A 14,594-nucleotide genomic window follows, 5' to 3' on the forward strand; every position below is an offset into this window, starting at 1 on the left:
AGAATAGTACTGAAAACAGAAAATGCCAACCTTAAAATACCAGAATTCTCTACATAACTCAGGGGTACTTAGTCCGTATATAAATCCATTTGGAAAGTTTCTATCCATTTTCTGAAGTATTTACATTTTAGAACAGAGGTGGGTAGATAGCCTTTATTCCAGCTTATTTCTTTCTTTTTTTTTTTTTGAGACAGAGTTTCGCTCTTGTTACCCAGGCTGGAGCGCAATGGTGCGATCTCGGCTCACTGCAGCCTCCATCTCCTGGGTTCAGGCAATTCTCCTGCCTCAGCCTCCTGAGTAGCTGGGATTACAGGCACACACCACCATGCCCAGCTAATTTTTTGTATTTTTAGTAGAGACGGGGTTTCACCATGTTGACCAGGATGGTCTCGATCTCTTGACCTCGTGATCCACCTGCCTTGGCCTCCCAAAGTGCTGGGATTACAGACTTGAGCCACCACGCCCAGCCAAAAGTAAAAAAATTTTAAAAAGTTTTAAAAATAGAAAAAAGCTTACAAAATAACAATATAAAGAAAGAAAATATTTTTGTACTACTGTGCAATGTGCCTGTTTTAAGCTGAGTGTTATTACAAACAAGTCAAAAAGCTAGAAAAATGAAAAAATATGTAAAGTAAAAATGTCACGGTAAGCTAAGATTAATTTATTATTGAAGAAAGAAAAACATTTTCTATAAATCTGTGCAGCCCAGGTGTACAGTGTTTATAAAGTCCACAGTAGTGTCCATAGTGTGCTGGGCCTTCACATTCACTCCCCGCCGACTCGCCCAGAACCACGTCTAGTCATAGTGCTAGAAGGTAACAGGCTCTATTCCTATTAAGTGACCTAGAAGGTGTACCATATTTAATGTACCATATTTAATTTTTTATACTGTATTTTTACTGTACCTTTTCTATATTTAGACATGTTTAAATAAACGAATACTTACTATTGTGTTACAATTACCTACAGTATTCAGTATAGTAACATGCTGAACAGGTTTGTAGCCTAGAAGCTCTAGACTATTCCATACAGCCTAGGTGTCCCATAGGCTATATGCTCTAGGTTTGTGTAAGTACTCTCTATGATGTCTGCACACGGCCAAATAGCGTAATGACACATTTCACAGAATGTATCTTCCTCTTTAAGTGGCTCAAGACTGTATTTTAATTTCAGCCTTATTCTAGTTCTTTCTTTCTGGGGCTCCAAATAGAAGTAGACCATTTGATTTTGTCCTAGGAGTTGATGATGCACTTTTCTTCTTTTCAGTCTTTTTGCTCCTTGTGCATCATTTTGAAAGTTTCTATTGCTACATTTTTATGACCTCTTCTTCTGTGGTGTTATTGGTTTTCATACATTTTTGTACATTTAGAAAATTAAAAACAATTCCAAAGAACTCACTGTCAAAGAATAAACGAGTGGAAGTTTGAAAATATTTAAACTGAAATAATAGAGACTGAATGTAAAGGAAATACATTTCAAGTTCATTTGCTATAGCCAAACATACTATTTAAAGGGAATTTAAATTATTAGAAAAATTTAAATACTCTTTAAAAAACAAAATTAAAAATTGATGAGCTAAGCACCTAGCTCAAGATGTTAGAAAAAAAAGCTGGGTGTAGTGGCACATGTCTGTAGTCACAGCACACTATAGCCTCACACTCCTGGGCTTAAGTGATCCTCCCTGCTCAGCTTCCCAAGCAGCTGGGACTACAGGAGTTCACCACAACACTCTGCTAATTAATTTTTTTTAAAAATAGAGACAGACTCTCTGTATGTTTCCCGGGCTGGTCTCCAACTCCTGAACTCTCGATCTCATGTGATCAGGAGTTCGAGACCAGCCTGGGCAACATACTGAGATCCTCCTGCCTCAGCCTCCCAAAGCGCTGGGATTTCAGACATGAGCCTCTATACCCAGACTCAGTTATATTTTTAATTTAAATTTAGGAAACTCACCTATATCATTAGCCTTTTGGTGCAATGTTAATTTCTTGGGACAAAATCAACTTAGGTTTAATCATATACTTAAAAAAATTTTCAGATAATAATATATTCTGACTTTACTCCTAAATTATATAGATCATGTAGAATCTTAAGCATCGACTATTGAATACAGAGTTGAAAAAAATATATACATAAACAATGATAAAATAGCATAGTTACACACTTATGATATCAATACCTATTAATTGACTAAAGGCATATCCAAAGAGTCACTGGAATAATTAAATGAGATAAATGATTTTTTAACTTTTATTTTAAATTCAGGGTTACGTATGCAGGATGTGCATGTTTGTTACATAGGTAAACGTGCCATGGGAGTTTGTTGTAAATGAGAAAAAAATTATAAAGTTCCTAACATAGTTTCTAACAAAGGTATTAAATGGCTGTTCCGTGCAGGGCACTATGCCAGGTGCTGGGGATATGAAGATGAGCAAGACAGCATCGTTACTCTTTGGGAGCTTTGGGTTACAGGAGCCACACAAATGGTACTTGAGATGGAGCAGAAAGTACCATAAGGCTCAGAGTAGATACTCAATGAACATTGGATTTTTACGGCATTGTCTTCTTTACAAAGTGCTTCCATGAACATTACACATTCGAAACAATGGTTACAACACACTTCATGAGAATAAGCAAAAGTTTAGGTGTTCAGTGGAGGAAAAATGATCTGTTGGGATGCATAGTCATGGTGGCTTCCTGGGAAAGGTGGCATTTGAGAAGGGTGCTATGGTTTGAATGTTTGTGTCCCCTACAAAATTCATGTTGAAACTTAATCCCCAATGCAACACGATTAAGAGATAGTGCCTTTAGGAGGTGATTAGGCCATGAAGGCTGTACCCAACAGATGAAATTAATACCTTGTGACAGGAAATTAAATCTTGGGATCTCAAACCCATGAAGCCAAAGGGAAAAGCCAAGCTGGGAACTGGGTCACTCAAACCTGCCCCCCACTTATGGTTCCTAAATAAGATGGCTGCAAGATGAAAAGCTTCACACCTCCCCCATATTTTGTCCACAAGAAATTCCTAGCGAGCTGCAAGATCTTTACCCTAAGGTATTTCTGTTAAAATTTCACGGCAATGTAAATCTATAGCTTACCTTTACAAGTGCAGTCACCCCCTGCCCATCAGACACAATGCACATCTGGTAGTTCCCCTGCCGCATTTCCTTTCTGTTATCTTACATAAAATGCAGATTGTCCTCATTTTTCCTCTGCTCCATTTGTCTATGTCATCTTGTGTAAAGAAATGCAGATTCACTGAGCCAAAGTCATGAATGACTATTTTTTCCTACTCTCCTCTTACATGAAAATCGTGTACTTCTCAATATCTCACCCTTTCTCCTTGAAATTAGGAGCCCTCAAAATCATCTACAGAAAAACACACAGACCTGTCTTCCAGGCGTGCATCCTTAACTTTGGCAAATAAACCTTTAAAGTGATTGTGATTTGTCTCATCATTTTTCTCGATTGACATCTGGAAACCATGAAGGGACCCTGAGTGAGGGTGGTCCGGCCTGCAGTAGCTCTCCTCTCCGTGCTTGGGACCAGCTGGGCACATTATAGTCCAAACCAATAGGATGATTTGCAGAAGTCCAGGACCTTTCTCCTCCAGGGATCCCTGATCTTCCAGTGTTTTTCCAGTGGGGCTCTGATATTTATTTGCTGTTAAAAAACAAAAACAAAAACAAAAAAACCCCTCCTGGCTGGGCACGGTGGCTCACGCCTGTAATCCCAGCACTTTGGGAAGCCAAGGCGGGCGGATCATGAAGTCAAGACATCGAGACCATCCTGACCAACATGGTGAAACCCCGTCTCTACTAAAAATACAAAAAAATTAGCTGGGCGTGGTGGCGCATGCCTGTAGTCCCAGCTACTTGGGAAGCAGAGACAGGAGAATTGCTTGAACCTGGGAGGTGGAAGATGCCGTGAGCTGAGGTCATGCCACTGCACTCCAGCCTGGTGTCTGGTAACGGAGTGAGACTTTGTCTCAAAAAAAAAAAAGAAAAAAATGAAATGAAAAAACCTCCTTTTTTTGTGAGGAGTTTCCACTCACATCCAGGAAGGTGAGTCTGTCTGCTTCTGCATTGGTGGAGAGCAGGCTTCAGCTTGGGCCCCCTCATTAGGTGAGAAACTGGTTTGGAATTCTGTCTTGCAAATTCTTTTTAAATGACTAAAGTTAGCACTAACAACCAGCTGTTAATTTCTGCTTACACTTGGAGCATTTAGAAATCATATAATTTGTGTAATCGCTGTTAGTTTTGCTGAACTGTTTTGTTGTTTGTTTCTGTGTGGTTGGTTTGTGTGTGTGTATGTGTGTGTGTTTTTGTGCTTTCCCTTATGGGATTTGACCAACTCCATACCCTTTAGCTCATGAGTGTGGAATCCTCCACTCTGAAGCAATAAGAGTATCTCACTCCCCTCAGCCTTTTGGGACATTCTCAGGCAACAGAGAATCATGCGAGGGTATCTGGGAGGAACGTTTCCTAAGACATGCAGTGGCTCTAAGTAGGTTTCCCCCTCAGAAGAACGTATTTAGGGTCTAATCTCAGTGAGCAGGTACATATAAAGAGCTGACCCCTCCTGCACCTTGAGCCCCTGACACACTGTGCCAGGTAGCTGTGACACAGGTGGACTGAACCGATGCTGGAGGTAATGGCCCTGAAAAGCTAGGTCTGCAAGCAGCATACTTTGGGTCTGACACATGTCCTGACTTGGCCAAATCCGAAGAGGAACCTTAAATTATGGGGAATGAGGCCTCTAAGTTAGCTAAAACCCCAGCAGCTGTGGAACATAGTTCCACCTTTAGAAACTCTGACCAAGTATATGCAAAATATTTACGGTGAATTGTCATGTAAATATTTAACCAAGAGGACCACTATAACTAAAGCAGAATCTGAGTTACAAAAGCCCTAAATGGGCTTTTGAGATGCCCAAATTAGTGTACTGGTGAACCAGGATGGAAAATGTAGGCACAAAAACTAAACAACTAGCATGGGAGAGCTACCTTCAGTGGTACCTGGAGAGGAAAAGGGGGAAGATCACCTCATCTCCTTACAGAAGGTCAACAATCAACATAGAAATGCTACTCAAGAACTCTCGAATTTTTTATCTGTCTTAGAGAAATCCCGGGAATCCCTTACTTCTCCCTTGGCACCTCCCCCACCTCCACCTGCACCCTCACTCTGCCCTGATCTCCACCCTCACTCTGCCCTGATCTCCACCCTCACTCTGCCCTGACCTCCACCCTCACTCTGCCCTGACCTCCACCCTCACTCTGCCCTGACCTCCACCCTCACTCTGCCCTGACCTCCACCCTCACTCTGCCCTGACCTCCACCCTCACTCTGCCCTGATCTCCACCCTCACTCTGCCCTGACCTCCACCCTCACTCTGCCCTGACCTCCACCCTCACTCTGCCCTGACCTCCACCCTCACTCTGCCCTGATCTCCACCCTCACTCTGCCCTGACCTCCACCCTCACTCTGCCCTGACCTCCACCCTCACTCTGCCCTGATCTCCACCCTCACTCTGCCCTGACCTCCACCCTCACTCTGCCCTGATCTCCACCCTCACTCTGCCCTGACCTCCACCCTCACTCTGCCCTGACCTCCACCCTCACTCTGCCCTGACCTCCACCCTCACTCTGCCCTGATCTCCACCCTCACTCTGCCCTGATCTCCACCCTCACTCTGCCCTGACCTCCACCCTCACTCTGCCCTGATCTCCACCCTCACTCTGCCCTGACCTCCACCCTCACTCTGCCCTGACCTCCACCCTCACTCTGCCCTGACCTCCACCCTCACTCTGCCCTGATCTCTCTGAACTTCCCGGCCCCTATCTGCTCCTTCTTCTGCATGTTCCAATCTGTCATCTTCTCCTCTTTATCTATCACTGGCTCAAGAGAAGACAGTAGAGAGCCTAACTTCGAAGACCCTCTGGTGGCCCCGGTGGCAGCCTCTCATCTGGAGAAGAGGGACCTTGTAGGGACATCTCTCATGATCACTCTATTTCGGGAACAACTGGTAACAGGTATGGGAGCCCTAGTGATTGTCTACCAACCCTGGTCAAAGGCTGAATTAGGAGGCATAAAGAACTTCCTGACCCCCATAAAGGTCCAACTGGGTTTGCCTGAGAATTTGAGCTCATGATCAGAACCAATATCCCAGGTCATTCAGACCTTTATCAGCTATTCCACATGTTGGTCTCAGAAGCTAAGGCTAAGGAATGGCTGGAAAAAATCACAGTGGTCTGACTCTATAGCAGATTTGACCCCTTGAGGCCCAAGAGAGCCACAACAACCAGCCCCTCAAAATGCAGAAGACAGGGGCAAAGACATAAGGGAAAGAGCTACTGCTCTGTTACATATCGTTACTTCAGCATTCCAAAGGGTCGTGGATTGGAATAAAATCCAGCAATGCTGCCAAAACCCAACTGAATCAGTTTTAGATTATTTTACACATCTTGATAAAACATTGAGGCAATACTGCAGGATGTCAGCTGATTGTTTTGAGAACAATAGAAATGGTACATTATTAAGTGCAAATTTCTTTTCTTTTTTTTTGAGATGGAGTTTCCCTCTGTCGCCCAGGCAGGAATGCAGTGGCACAATCTCAGCTCACGGCACCCTCCACCTCCCAGGTCCAAGCGATTCTCCTGCCTCAGCATCCTGAGTAGCTGGGATTACAAATGGACTAAATGATGATTTATCCACCCTTGTAAAATGCCACATGACAAACTGGGCCAGGGCCAGAACTAATGAACTAGTTAACTTAGCTGACCAATTATCCAGCACTATGCTAGAAAAGGATAAACAAAAGATTGCCTGATTTACGCATTTACAGCTAAAGCAATTAACATCTCAAACCTCTCAGCCCCAGAACGATTTTAAGCTCTCTGAGTTTGAAGACTCTTCCCTCCCAGTCCGTTACTACTGTTAAGAGACTGGGACACCTTAAAAGGGACTGCCTGACACAAAAAGGAAAGGAAGGGCAGGTGAGTGCAACTCAGGAAGACTAAGGGTGCTCCGGGGTTTCACCTCTTCAGATATCCCAGAGGAAGTACAGGGGTTTCACCTCTTCAGATATTCTACCCTGACAAAGAAACTGGGGAAGATTAGTATAGTAATAAACCGTGAGCTAACAACTGCCTCAAATGACACAGGAGCAACTATATCCCTTATAAATCCCACCTTATTTAGAAACCCCATTCCTCAGAGTGATGGAAGAATTAACATGGTGAGTGTGTCTAATAAAACTGTCTCATGTTTTAAGTCTAAACCTATACCTTACCATTGTGTTGGGTTCAGCTCCCCGGCCACGGGCTCCATGTGTGACACTCTCAGTGTGTCTCATGTATTTCTGATATGCCCTGGGGCCCCTGTCAATCTTCTGGGCCAGGATCTCCTCAATATCCATAATGCCCATATCTCTTTTTCATCAAAAAGTGAATTTTTTAAGAATTGGAGCAAGGAGACCAAAAATACCAAATTAAAAAATCGTCGTGGCAATGTACAATTTAGTAATGTTAAAATGTCATCTTGTGACCAGGAAAGTGAAATGGAGACAGAGAAGGAAACGTTAGAGGGGAAGAGAGAACATTAGAATAAAGGGCAGGAAACAGCAAAGCTCCTTTGAGCTTCCTCAGTCTTCCAGTTAACCCCAGAAGCGGGACACTTGCTCAAGGATGTCCCCTCCCACTCATGGTCTCAGTCAAATACAGATACAGAGAAAATATTCTCAGTCACTGTCACTCCTATAAAGGTAGAGATAAACCCAAAGAAATCTCTACCCAACCTTAAACAATATCCTCTAAGACAAGAAACCATAGATGAAATTGCCCCTATCATACAAGATTATCTTAAAAAGGGACTCATTATTCCCTCCACAAGCCCCTGCAACAGCCCTATGTTCCCTGTAAAAATGAAAGAAGTGGGAAGGGATGGAGATTTGTACAGGACTTGACGGTAAGAAAAAATATAATACCTAGAGACCCAGTAGTCCCCAACCCACATCCCCCTCCATCAGCTATACCCACCACCAGCCAGCATTTCCCAGTTGTGGATCTCTGCAGTGCCTTCTTAGTACCCTGGCACATCTGGACAGCCAGTACTTGTTTGCACTTATTTGGAAAGAATGGCAATATACATGGGCTGTAACGCTCCAAAATTAAACAGAACGTCCCACTCACTGTTCGCAAATATTAAACGTTGAATTTTTCCCCAGGGCTCGGCACTCATCCAGTTTGTGGATGACCTTCTCCTTTGTTCAGACACACTCTCTTCCTCTCAGGAAGACAGTCTATATTTACTGAGTTAGCCACCAAGGGACACAGTGTCTAAAGACAAACTGCAGCTCTACTCACCGCAACCTAAGTGTTTGGGGCATATTATCTCAATCAAAGGACTGAGTATTAACCCTGACAGAGTGAGAGGAATTTTAGCTTTCCCAGAGTCCACCACGAAGAAGCAACATAGAGGACTTTTGGGCCTAGCAGGCTATTGTAGAAACTGGATATCAAATTTCTCCCTTAAAACTCAACCTCTGTATGCATATCTAAAAACTGAACATCCTGATCCCATCATGTGGACTCCAGAGGGAAAATCAGCTGTACAACAAATAAAGGAAATTCTACCTAATACTCCAGCCTTAGGGCACAGAAATTACAAATTGTCTTTCTCCCTTTTTGTACATGAAATCAGAAGTACTACATCTGGGGTACTGACCCAGAAACATGGTGATCATCAGAGACCTAGAAGCTACTGTAGCCAACAGCTGGATCCTGTGGCTCAAGGGCTGCCTCCTTGTGTGAGAGCAAGAGCAGCCATGGCCCTTCTGTACAAGTCTGTTGATGAAACAATTATGGGTTCCCCCTTCATCATTTTTGTGTTGCATTCTCTTGAGACCCTTCTGAACTCTCATAGTCAACATCTCTCTGTCAACTGGTTATCCTCTTATGAAATTCTTTTATCATCTCCCAGTATTATTATTTCCCACTGTAATTAATCTCAACCTGCCTATTCTTTCACCGGGCCCTTCCAACGAAACCCCTCATGACTGTGTTCTGATAACTGACCTACTTCTCACACCCAGGACAGGCCTACGAGAGATGCCACTGGATAATGCTGAGATAGAATGGTATACAGATGGGTCTTATTTAAGAGGAGAGGATGGAAATTTTAGAGCAGGATAGACTGTGATTTCCTTGCTAGAGATCATTGAAGCAGCCTTCTTCCCCAAGCCAGATTAACTCAAGTGGCCAAATTGATTGTCCTGACCTGAGCTGGTCACCAAAAGACAAGGCTGCAAACATTTACACCACCAGCGCTATGCTTCTGGAGTTGTTTGTGACTTTGGGAGGCCAGGGAAAGAGAGAGAATATTTTAACTTCCTCAAGGCGACTCAAAAAATGGACAACAAGTAACAGAGTTGTTAGAAGTCATTCTAAAATCAAAACTTTTGGCAATTATAAAAATCTCAGTTAGACACCACAGAAAGTCGGGGTAACCATTTGGCTGAGTTAAAAGAGCAGCATTTGAGCCACCAGCCCCAGTTTGGAAAATGGCCATGAAACCTGAAACACTTAAAAGCATGTTGAAAGAAACCCAGGACATAGCTCCTACAAAAGAGAAATCTGCTTGAAAACAGGCAGGGAAATAAATTTGTCTCCTGAAACTGAAATATGGTGTGGACCTAATAATAAACCCATTATTCCAATGGGGTGTCAGGTGTCCCTTACAGAATATGTTAATAATCTAACCCAATGGAATTCAGATAAAATGATATCCTGGTGTAAACGATGTTACTGGAAACCATCCTTCACAGTGGCACAAAAAGTTTACTCTTGATGTGTTATTTGTCCCAAATATAACCCAAGAAACCCCTCCATGGGGCCCAGTGTCAATTTCCCCTTCCGGCTGGACCTTTTGAGGTATGGCAGCTTGATTTTGTCCACCTGCCGTCCTCTAAAGGTTATCAGCATGTTTTAGGGTTGAAGCTTTTCCCTGTAGGCAAGCAACAGCTTCAGCAATTGGAAAAATCCTACCAGAAGAAATTACTCCACGATGGGGTGTCCCCAGTGAACCTCACAGTGACAGGAGAGCTCACTTTACTGGTCAGGTTATTCAAAATATTTGTAAAATTTGGCCACATTTCAACATTTGCATTGTGCCTGCCATCCCTAGTCCTTAGGCCTGGCGGAGAGGACCAATAGGATAACGGAAACACAATTGGCTAAGTTCACAGAGGCATTTCACCTCCCCTGGCCCAGAGCACTCCCGCTAGGGCTGCTTTTACTCCAATCCACCCTTTCTGGAAAACATCAACTGTCCTTATGAAATTATGACTGAAGGCCCACGTGTATGGGAACGAAAATAACCAATCCAACTTTTCTCAAGGGAGATATATTGCAGTATCGAGTGGGACTCATTTATCATCTTTAAAAAGCCAAGATTTGGTAAAGAATTTTTTTCACAGTGTGCTACCTGAATATAAGGTGCCTGGTCATGATCTGCAGCCTGGAGGTTTTGTCTGTTGGAAAAGACATTTAATAAGGGATTCTCTTCAACCCTGATGGAGAGGCCCATACTAGGTACTATTGACTAATCCACCTGCCGCAAAATCAGAGCGATTTATATCTCTCATGGACTCACATCTCTTATCTTAAAAAGGCACCAACTCCTAAGTGGATTGTAACTCTCACCAAAGACCTTCACCTCCCGTTCGCTAAATATCGACCTTCAACCCAGAATTAGAAGCAGACAACAGCTGTTGTGGCCTGCTTACCCCCAAGGCACAGGACAGGCCCGTATACAAAGGAACGCCTATGTTTATCGTACAATAACCATTACAGTTATTGTCCCAGAGATACTGGCAGCTGCTGTCTTATAAAGAACACTTGCCTTGTCTGATTTAACATCCTTTTAGTAGCTAAAATCAATTTCACTACCTTGCTATTATCGATCCTATATCCCTACACCTTCTTGCCATTGCCACCCACTGACACCCATGAAACAAACCTGTTTCTACAGTGGGCTCAGGATCATGGAGACAGATCACAAAAGGACACCTGCTGGATATGCAGACTCACGCCTCTTTCCAGTGGCTCTGCCCTGCCATGGTGGGTATCCCCCTTCCAAGGTCAGCCCTGGATAGAATACCAAAAATGTGTTATATCACAGAAATGGTCTGGTATTCTTAGTGCTGGCGTAACAGAACAAGGAATATGGGAAAAGGTTTTCAATGGAGAGGACCAGCTCATTAGCTCTCACTTTAGCATCTCCCCCAACTAAAACAAAAGGTGGTAACTACGCCCCAGACAACAGCCTGTTTCAAAATGGAATAACACAAATTTGGGATGAATTTATCTGGCCCACCCCTTCGTCTGGCCAACTCAGTTAAAATGCTGGGAGCGAAGAAACCACGCCAAGGACCTATGGTCAAACAGTACGAGAAATAAGGGTTGGATACCAGGGGAACGCTGTGACACATTCTCATATTACAAGACACTGGCATGCCACAGATCATCTGTAGCAACCACGGATTTATTGGCTAGCTCCAAATGGGACATATTGGCTGTGTGGCATTAACTTACGGCTGTTGTCACCTCCAGGGTGCCTAGGACAATGTTCCCTAGGTTATGCTTGGACGCAAGGATGAGTAACTGAGACCCTGCCAAAACTAGTAAGCCTTTTTCATTTACAATCTCACTGGACACCTTCAGTTTTCCAATGGTATGATCACTTAACTTCAGTCCTCATACTTGAAGATTGAAGGTAGGTATTGAAGACGTGATACAGCATATAGGGGCCTTAATCAATCATACCAAAAACGTCCTATACGATGAGTACCTCATTTCTAAACAACGAGGTCATGCTTTTGAGGAAAGCTGCGTGGCCAAACCATATGGCCTTAGATAAAGTCGCCGCAGCACAGCAGGAGACCTGCATCATCATAAAAACTGGATGTTGTGTTTATATTCCGCATGAATCGAAGAACATAACCTGACTTACGACTGACACAAAAACCCAGATAACCAAGCTGTCAGATCCAAAACCCTCACTAATTGATTGGTTGAGTGGGTGGTTTGGATCTTGAGGCAGTTGGTGGCAGAAGCTCTTGCTTATAATAGTAATAATAATAATAATAATTTCTGTTCTGTCCTGTTTCTGCTTACAATGTTGTTATGGTATGTGCTTGCAAATAAGTCCAGGCACAACTGAAAGGGCCAGGGTAATGACTGCCCAGGGAACTGCTCTAATTGAGGAGGCAGTAATATAACCTGACCCAGTTTCCACGTTTGCTGGTTTGCTACCTATTTGTTGCTATAAATCTGGCCTAGGTTCATTTTATATTTACACACACACACACACACACACACACACACACGTATATATATATATTTTTTTTTCCTTAGACATGGGGTTTTGCCTTGTTCCCAGGCTGGTTAAGCAATTTGCCCACCTCAGCCTTCTAAAGTAGAAGAGTGCGGGGAGGTCCCGCGTGCTTTCCGGTGACCTATAAAGACACTGGCAAGCGGAGCGCGGCCCCGCCCTGTTCGTCCGCCCGGGGCCCACGGGGCGGGGCCAGAGCAGGGAACCTTTACCTACCCTCCAGGTTTGGTCGTAAACTGGATGCTTTTTTAGCCCCTGGAGTTGCCATGCATCAACAAACAATTTAGAAAAGATAGCTGGACGTCTGGCGGAAACCGGTTAGCTGGACTACTGAGTTCTGTTCTGTATCCCCCTCCCCTGGATAAAATATATAAATAAAGCATATATATACATATATATATGTGTGTGTGTGTTTTTTCTTTTCATTCTTTTCTCCCTGATTTTCTTTTTAATCTTCGTGAGGCATAACTTCTTAGAAATGAGCCTTCCTAGCAACGTGAGACATGATTTTTTTTTTTTAGAAATGATCCTTCCTAGTAACGTGAGACCTGAACTTCTAAGAGTTAACCATCCTAGTGAGGGGAAACCAGCTCAAGAACAAGAACAACCAAACCAAACCAAACCAAGCAAACAACAACAACAAAAGGACGAAAAAGCAATGCCAGGCCAGAAAGTTGTATTCCTTCCTTCAAAAATGCTTTCTCCAAAAGATTGTTTTAAAAAGAAGGGAAAACGTGAAAGGAAATTAAATCTTGAGACCCCAGGCTCATTAAGCCAAAGGGAAAAGTTACGCTGGGAACTACGTTATGCAAACCCGCCTCCCCATTTTGGGTTTCCAAATAAGATGGCTACAGGATGAAAAGCTACAGGCCTCCTCCATATTTTACCCACAAAGAAATTCCTAGTGATCTGCAAGATCTTTTAAGGTATTTCTGTCAAAATTTCACCATGGCAATGTAAATTGATAGATTATGTTTACAGATGCAGTCACCCCGATGCCCACCACACACAAATGCATGTCTCATTGTTCCCCTGCCCCATTGTGTCCGTGTTATCTTACGTAAAAATGTAGATCTCCTGCATTTTTTTCTCTTCTCCATTTGTCTATGTCAAATGTGAAAAATGCAGATTCACTGGAGAGACTTTACTCAGGTCTACACTTTCCTGTTCTGAATATTCAAAAATTATTGGAGTGTGGTGGTGCATGCCTGTAGTCCCAGCACCTCGAGAGGCTGAAGCAGGAGAATCACTTATGTAAAAAAATGCAGATTCACTGAGGTAGGCAAAGGCATGAATGAGCAGTTTTCCTTATCCCCCCATACATGAAAATTATGTGCTTCTCAATATCCCACCTTTCCCCCTTTAAATTTGGAGCCCTCAGAATCATCTTAGGAGAAAGGTATAGCACTGTCTCCTGGGCATGCATCTTTAACTTTGGCAGATAAATCTCCTAAAACAATTGAGCGTTGTCTCATCATTTTTCTCTACCGACACCTTTATAAAAGGGCCGCAGGAAATTAGGCATGTTTGCCCTTCCTTCTTCCATTGTGTGAGGACACAGCAACAAGATACCATCCTGGAAGCAGAGACTGGCCTCTATCAGACATTAGATAATGTCTGACAAGCTGGCACCTTGACCCTGGGAGACCCAGTCTCCAGAATTGTGAGAAAAGAAATTTCTGTTCTTTACCCATTACCCAGTCTGTGTGGCATTTTGTTATAGCATCATAAACAGACTAAGACAAAAGTCTTCGAACAATGAATGGATTTTGAAAGGAGTAAAAGATGGGCTGGGCATGGTGGCCCACGCTTGTAGTCCCGGCACGTTAGAAGGCTGAGATGGGCAGATTGCTTAACCAGCCTGGGAACATGGCAAAACCCCATCTCTAAGGAAAAAGAAGAAAAGAAAAAAAAAAGAGATGGAGGGTGGGAGTTTTATAGACAAGGAAATACATAAGCAAACAGACAAGCCAAAGCACGTCGTTAGTAATTCCACGTTGCTTTATCGGTATTCATGACCATGTTTACAAATTCCTTCTGGAATTCTGCTGACTACTGATATTGACAATTTTTGGCATTACCCCTCATTCACCTTTGAAAACCTGGAGAACATTTTTTTCTTTCTTTAGTCTTCATATACATGCTTAATGAATTCTGATGATTAATGGAAATTAAGTAACGTCAATTTATTCACACATACTTATTG

The sequence above is a fragment of the Callithrix jacchus genome, chromosome 10 (genome assembly GCF_049354715.1).
Source record: "Callithrix jacchus isolate 240 chromosome 10, calJac240_pri, whole genome shotgun sequence".
Classification (NCBI taxonomy): Eukaryota; Metazoa; Chordata; class Mammalia; order Primates; family Cebidae; genus Callithrix; species Callithrix jacchus.